Source organism: Equus asinus, unplaced genomic scaffold (assembly GCF_041296235.1).
Source record: "Equus asinus isolate D_3611 breed Donkey unplaced genomic scaffold, EquAss-T2T_v2 contig_773, whole genome shotgun sequence".
Taxonomy (NCBI): domain Eukaryota; kingdom Metazoa; phylum Chordata; class Mammalia; order Perissodactyla; family Equidae; genus Equus; species Equus asinus.
In genome coordinates, this window is record NW_027225486.1 from 15,001 (window position 1) to 22,752 (window position 7,752).

Genomic DNA, 7,752 nt, shown 5'->3' on the forward strand with positions numbered 1-7,752 from the left:
CGGCCCGCCACGGTCACTCCCACACCCGCGGGGAAACCCCAGCAAGGGGAACACGCGGGCACGCGCCCGAGCCTGCCCGCCCCCACACGGCACGCCGTGGGGGGCGACGAGGCACCCGTCCACCCCGAGGGGGACGAGGGGCACGCCTCCCTTACCGACTCGACCCCTCCGCTCCTCAGACACACCAGCACAGTGGTTACCTGAGGAGGCCGACGGGAACAGGGAACGACACCGCCACTCGGCCTCGGGCGCCTGAGGGACGACCTGGAACGCTCCAGGGGCACCGCCAACGGCCTGGGGAACGCGCTCACGCGCCCGGGAAGGCGCGCGGCGCGGCGGCAACACGGCCCGCCCCACCGCGGGGAGGGCCGCCCGCGAGACACAGCCAAGAGGCACAGGCGGAGCATCCGCCGCGTCACGGAGACCCCGACACCGCCCACGCCACGAGGCACGGGGCGGGGGAGCGAGGTCGGGCCGGATTCCGCACCCCTGCCGCCTCCCACACGCCACTCGCAGCGGGGGAGAACGGGCGAGGGGACCCGCGGGCAGAGCGAGAAGAGCGGTCCCGTTCGCCATGAACGTCCGTCCCTCGTCTGGCACGGCTTAGGCCCGGCCCGGGAGAGCACAGCATCACCACATCGGTCGGCAGCATAACGCGAGGGACCCCCGAGCAAGGGAAGGCCGGCGAGGACAGCGAGCGGAGGAGCCTGCTTCAGCCTCACCGACCCCTCTCCTCCTCCAGCAAGCGCGGGCGACCACCCCAGGACGAGAACGCCTGACACGCACTGGCACGGAGCCGGTGGGATGGGGTAAGTCGCGACCGCACCCGGGTGCCGGCGGCAGGGAGTGCACGTGGTAGAGGACCCCGCGCCCCTAACCCCGCCGCCCTCGGGTACCAGAGACCGGAGGTGGCACCACGGTCGTGGGGGCGCCTGGAACGCACAAGAGCCGGCGCGCAGGCCCCAGCGGGCGGCTCAAGCGGCGGGGGTGGAAACGGGCGTCCGGTTCTCGGCCAGAGCCCGGAGCCCTCCCCGCACACGCATCCAGGCACCCGGAAGCTCTCGGGCGACTGTCACCCGAGCAGAGCGTGTCAGCACTTACCTGGCGGCACAAAACCACCCATTCGGGGGCAAGAATCGCCGCGCCCGGAGACGGGGCCCACCCACGGATCACCAGGGGAACCCCTGGATCACGGCCACGGCCACCAGACCCCAAGCACGACCCCATCGCCACCAGGCCCGGAGCTCCCGGGGCCATCTGGTCGACCCCAGAAGCGTGGCGGCAGGGGGAGCCGGGGACAGCCTCCCCGGGCCGCCCGCGCGGGCCGGGACCGGTCGGTCCCTCCCTCTGAGTCGCCGGGTCAGGACTTAGAAAAGAATTCCGCGGAGGCGCCTCCGGCGACCGGGCCCGGGGCGGGACCGTGGCTCCCGTCCCTCAGCCGGGGCTCCACCTACGCCTCGAGCCGGCCCCCTCCCGCCTCCGGACAAAGACGCGACCCGCGAAACTCGGAGAGAGAAGTCCGGTCCGACGGCCCGGACCCACCCCGGGCACGCGTCCGGGCCGGGGACGCCCTCCCCGGCCCGCCCTCGAGGGCTCCCGGGGCCGGTCCACGCTCTTCTCCAGGGCGGGACTTGGAAAAAAAAACTGCCACGGAGGAGGAGGCATCCGAGGACCGGGCCCGGTCCCCACCGCCAGAGCCGGTCGACTCGGAAGACCAGTGGGGAAAAGGCCAGCCCGGCGGCCGAGCCCGTCGCGCCCTCCACGGGCCTCCCCCGCAAGGCCCCGGCCGGTCGCCCACCTCCGGAGCGGGGCGCGGAAAGGGGATCGGCGACGCGGAAGGCCCGACCACCGGGCCGCCCTCGGGACGACGGCCGGGCACGGGACGAGCTCCCTCGCCCGTTCCCCCGCGGCGGCCCCCCACCCCCTCCCGGGGACGGAGGGGCACCGGCGGCTGCTGGTCGACCCGTCCGGGAGGCCCCACACCCCGGCCGGCACCGGGCGGCGCGGCGACAGCCACCTCCCTCAGTAGCCTGCACCTCCAATCTCCGGCGAGCGGGCGTCGCGCTCACGCCCCGGCGCCACCGGGCCAGATCCCGCCAGCGACGCCGGCCTCCCGGGACTCTGCCTCGGTCACCGCGGCCGAGTCCCGTCCCTTGGCCCGCGTCGCCGGAGCTCCGGAGGAAAGAGACGATATAAAAGCGGCCGCCAGGTGGCACCCGGCGACCGACGACCGCCTCAGCGGGACGGAGCCGGAGCGCGGGCCCGCCGGGGAGCACAGCCGGGCCGCCGGGCCGCCCGATCCCGTCCCGGAGCCCCCTCGGACCCAGCCTCCCGGCCCAGTGCGGCCCCGGGGTGTCCGCCCGCGGGCTCCCGGCCGCCAAGGCGCAGCCCCAGCCGCAGGAGGGGGACTCGGAAAAGGTTTCTCGGGCGATCACCGGGAAGGGGAAGGGGAGAGTTCCCCCCAGAGAGGCCAGGGGGCGGCCCGGGCCGGGCTGGGCCGGTGCGGCCGGGAGGCCGCCGCTTCCCGGAGCGGCTGGAGCGCCCCCGGGGTTCCCGGGAGGACTTAGAAAATCAGGGCGGGCGGGGACGGTCAAACCGAAACCAGGCACGTCATCCGAGAAGGACCGTGATGACGGGAGGAGGAAAGCTTTCCAGTCCAGAGGGCCTGTCGAAGGCAGGCGGAGAGTCTACCCGCTGAAACTGACGAAGATGGGCAAAAGAAGCTAGCTCAGGCGCCGACATTTAAGGAAATAAAAAAAAAAAGCACGAGGGCGTGGAGAAATGGGGAAAAATCAACACTGAGAAATCTACCCTCTGAAACCGACGAAGATGGGCAACAGGGGCTAGCTCAGGTGGCAATTTTTAAGGAAAAATGAAAGGAAGTGCGTGGAGACCTGGGGAAAAAGCAACACGGAGAAATCTACCCTCTAGAACTGAGAAAGAAGCGCAACAGAGGCTAGCTCAGGTGGCAATCTTTAAGCAAAAAAAATAAGATAAAAAAATACAATAGCGAGGAGACGCGGTCAAAAAGCAACCCTGAAAAAGGTACCCTCTGAAACTGAGGAAGCAGGGCAACAGTGCCTAGCTCAGGTGACAATCTTTAAGCAAAAGAAACACACAAGGGCGTGGGGAGCTGGGGAAAAGGCAACACTGAGAAATCCACCCTCTGAAACTGACGAAGATGGGCAAGAGAGGCTGGCTTCAGGTGGCAATCTTTCAGCAAAAGAAACACACAAGGGCGTGGGGAGCTGGGGAAAAGGCAACACTGAGAAATCCACCCTCTGAAACGGACGAAGATGGGCAACAGAGGCTAGCTCAGGTGGCAATCTTTAAGCAAAAAAAATAAGATAAAAAAATACAATGGCGAGGAGACCCGGTCAAAAAGCAACCCTGAAAAAGGTACCCTCTGAAACTGAGGAAGCAGGGCAACAGTGCCTAGCTCAGGTGACAATCTTTAAGCAAAAGAAACACACAAGGGCGTGGGGAGCTGGCGAAAAGGCAACACTGAGAAATCCACCCTCTGAAACGGACGAAGATGGGCAACAGAGGCTAGCTCAGGTGGCAATCTTTAAGCAAAAGAAACACACAAGGGCGTGGAGACCTGGGGAAAAAGCAACACGGAGAAATCCACCCTCTGAAACTGAGGAAGATGGGCAAGAGAGGCTGGCTTCAGGTGGCAAACGTTAAGCAAAAGAAACACACAAGGGCGTGGAGACCTGAGGAAACAGCAACACGGAGATATCGACCCTCTGAAACTCAGGAAGATGGGCAAGAGAGGCTAGCTCAGGTGGCAATCGTTAAGCAAAAACAAAACCCAAAGGCGTGGAGACCTGGGGAAAAAGCAACCCTGAAATATCTACCCTCTGAAACTGAGGAAGATGGGCAAGAGAGGCTGGCTTCAGGTGGCAATCTTTAAGCAAAAGAAACACACAAGGGCGTGGAGGCCTGGGGAAAAAGCAACACGGAGAAATCCACCCTCTGAAACTGAGGGACATGGGCAAAAGAAGCTAGCTCAGGTTGCAACCTTTAAGCAGAAAAAAAACACAAGGGCGTGCAGACCTGGCAAAAAAGCAACAGTGAGAAATCTACCCTCTGAAACCGACGAAGATGGACAACAGAGGCTAGCTCAGGTGGCAATTTTTAAGGAAAAATAAAAGGAAGTGCGTGGAGACCTGGGGAAAAAGCAACACGGAGAAATCTACCCTCTAGAACTGAGAAAGAAGCGCAACAGAGGCTAGCTCAGGTGGCAATCTTTAAGCAAAAAAAATAAGATAAAAAAATACAATGGCGAGGAGAGCCGGTCAAAAAGCAACCCTGAAAAAGGTACCCTCTGAAACTGAGGAAGCAGGGCAACAGTGCCTAGCTCAGGTGACAATCTTTAAGCAAAAGAAACACACAAGGGCGTGGGGAGCTGGCGAAAAGGCAACACTGAGAAATCCACCCTCTGAAACGGACGAAGATGGGCAACAGAGGCTAGCTCAGGTGGCAATCTTTAAGCAAAAGAAACACACAAGGGCGTGGAGACCTGGGGAAAAAGCAACACGGAGAAATCCACCCTCTGAAACTGAGGAAGATGGGCAAGAGAGGCTACCTCAGGTGGCAATCCTTAAGCAAAAACAAAGCACAAAGGCGTGGAGCCCTGGGGACAAAGCAACCCTGAAATATCTACCCTCTGAAACTGAGGAACATGGGCAAGAGAGGCTAGCTCAGGTGGCAATCGTTAAGCAAAAACAAAACACAAAGGCGTGGAGACCTGGGGAAAAAGCAACCCTGAAATATCTACCCTCTGAAACTGAGGAAGATGGGCAAGAGAGGCTGGCTTCAGGTGGCAATCTTTAAGCAAAAGAAACACACAAGGGCGTGGAGGCCTGGGGAAAAAGCAACACGGAGAAATCCACCCTCTGAAACTGAGGGACATGGGCAAAAGAAGCTAGCTCAGGTTGCAACCTTTAAGCAGAAAAAAAACACAAGGGCGTGCAGACCTGGCAAAAAAGCAACAGTGAGAAATCTACCCTCTGAAACCGACGAAGATGGACAACAGAGGCTAGCTCAGGTGGCAATTTTTAAGGAAAAATAAAAGGAAGTGCGTGGAGACCTGGGAAAAAGCAACACGGAGAAATCTACCCTCTAGAACTGAGAAAGAAGCGCAACAGAGGCTAGCTCAGGTGGCAATCTTTAAGCAAAAAAAATAAGATAAAAAAATACAATGGCGAGGAGACCCGGTCAAAAAGCAACCCTGAAAAAGGTACCCTCTGAAACTGAGGAAGCAGGGCAACAGTGCCTAGCTCAGGTGACAATCTTTAAGCAAAAGAAACACACAAGGGCGTGGGGAGCTGGCGAAAAGGCAACACTGAGAAATCCACCCTCTGAAACGGACGAAGATGGGCAACAGAGGCTAGCTCAGGTGGCAATCTTTAAGCAAAAGAAACACACAAGGGCGTGGAGACCTGGGGAAAAAGCAACACGGAGAAATCCACCCTCTGAAACTGAGGAAGATGGGCAAGAGAGGCTACCTCAGGTGGCAATCCTTAAGCAAAAACAAAGCACAAAGGCGTGGAGCCCTGGGGACAAAGCAACCCTGAAATATCTACCCTCTGAAACTGAGGAACATGGGCAAGAGAGGCTAGCTCAGGTGGCAATCGTTAAGCAAAAACAAAACCCAAAGGCGTGGAGACCTGGGGAAAAAGCAACCCTGAAATATCTACCCTCTGAAACTGAGGAAGATGGGCAAGAGAGGCTGGCTTCAGGTGGCAATCTTTAAGCAAAAGAAACACACAAGGGCGTGGAGGCCTGGGGAAAAAGCAACACGGAGAAATCCACCCTCTGAAACTGAGGGACATGGGCAAAAGAAGCTAGCTCAGGTTGCAACCTTTAAGCAGAAAAAAAACACAAGGGCGTGCAGACCTGGCAAAAAAGCAACAGTGAGAAATCTACCCTCTGAAACCGACGAAGATGGACAACAGAGGCTAGCTCAGGTGGCAATTTTTAAGGAAAAATAAAAGGAAGTGCGTGGAGACCTGGGGAAAAAGCAACACGGAGAAATCTACCCTCTAGAACTGAGAAAGAAGCGCAACAGAGGCTAGCTCAGGTGGCAATCTTTAAGCAAAAAAAATAAGATAAAAAAATACAATGGCGAGGAGACCCGGTCAAAAAGCAACCCTGAAAAAGGTACCCTCTGAAACTGAGGAAGCAGGGCAACAGTGCCTAGCTCAGGTGACAATCTTTAAGCAAAAGAAACACACAAGGGCGTGGAGACCTGGGGAAAAAGCAACCCTGAAATATCTACCCTCTGAAACTGAGGAAGATGGGCAAGAGAGGCTGGCTTCAGGTGGCAATCTTTAAGCAAAAGAAACACACAAGGGCGTGGAGACCTGGGGAAAAAGCAACACGGAGAAATCCACCCTCTGAAACTGAGGAAGATGGGCAAGAGAGGCTACCTCAGGTGGCAATCCTTAAGCAGAAAAAAAACACAAGGGCGTGCAGACCTGGCAAAAAAGCAACAGTGAGAAATCTACCCTCTGAAACCGACGAAGATGGACAACAGAGGCTAGCTCAGGTGGCAATTTTTAAGGAAAAATAAAAGGAAGTGCGTGGAGACCTGGGGAAAAAGCAACACGGAGAAATCTACCCTCTAGAACTGAGAAAGAAGCGCAACAGAGGCTAGCTCAGGTGGCAATCTTTAAGCAAAAAAAATAAGATAAAAAATACAATGGCAAGGAGACCCAGTCAAAAAGCAACCCTGAAAAAGGTACCCTCTGAAACTGAGGAAGCAGGGCAACAGTGCCTAGCTCAGGTGACAATCTTTAAGCAAAAGAAACACACAAGGGCGTGGGGAGCTGGCGAAAAGGCAACACTGAGAAATCCACCCTCTGAAACGGACGAAGATGGGCAACAGAGGCTAGCTCAGGTGGCAATCTTTAAGCAAAAGAAACACACAAGGGCGTGGAGACCTGGGGAAAAAGCAACACGGAGAAATCCACCCTCTGAAACTGAGGAAGATGGGCAAGAGAGGCTACCTCAGGTGGCAATCCTTAAGCAAAAACAAAGCACAAAGGCGTGGAGCCCTGGGACAAAGCAACCCTGAAATATCTACCCTCTGAAACTGAGGAACATGGGCAAGAGAGGCTAGCTCAGGTGGCAATCGTTAAGCAAAAACAAAACCCAAAGGCGTGGAGACCTGGGGAAAAAGCAACCCTGAAATATCTACCCTCTGAAACTGAGGAAGATGGGCAAGAGAGGCTGGCTTCAGGTGGCAATCTTTAAGCAAAAGAAACACACAAGGGCGTGGAGGCCTGGGGAAAAAGCAACACGGAGAAATCCACCCTCTGAAACTGAGGGACATGGGCAAAAGAAGCTAGCTCAGGTTGCAACCTTTAAGCAGAAAAGAAACACAAGGGCGTGCAGACCTGGCAAAAAAGCAACAGTGAGAAATCTACCCTCTGAAACCGACGAAGATGGACAACAGAGGCTAGCTCAGGTGGCAATTTTTAAGGAAAAATAAAAGGAAGTGCGTGGAGACCTGGGGAAAAAGCAACACGGAGAAATCTACCCTCTAGAACTGAGAAAGAAGCGCAACAGAGGCTAGCTCAGGTGGCAATCTTTAAGCAAAAAAAATAAGATAAAAAATACAATGGCGAGGAGACCCGGTCAAAAAGCAACCCTGAAAAAGGTACCCTCTGAAACTGAGGAAGCAGGGCAACAGTGCCTAGCTCAGGTGACAATCTTTAAGCAAAAGAAACACACAAGGGCGTG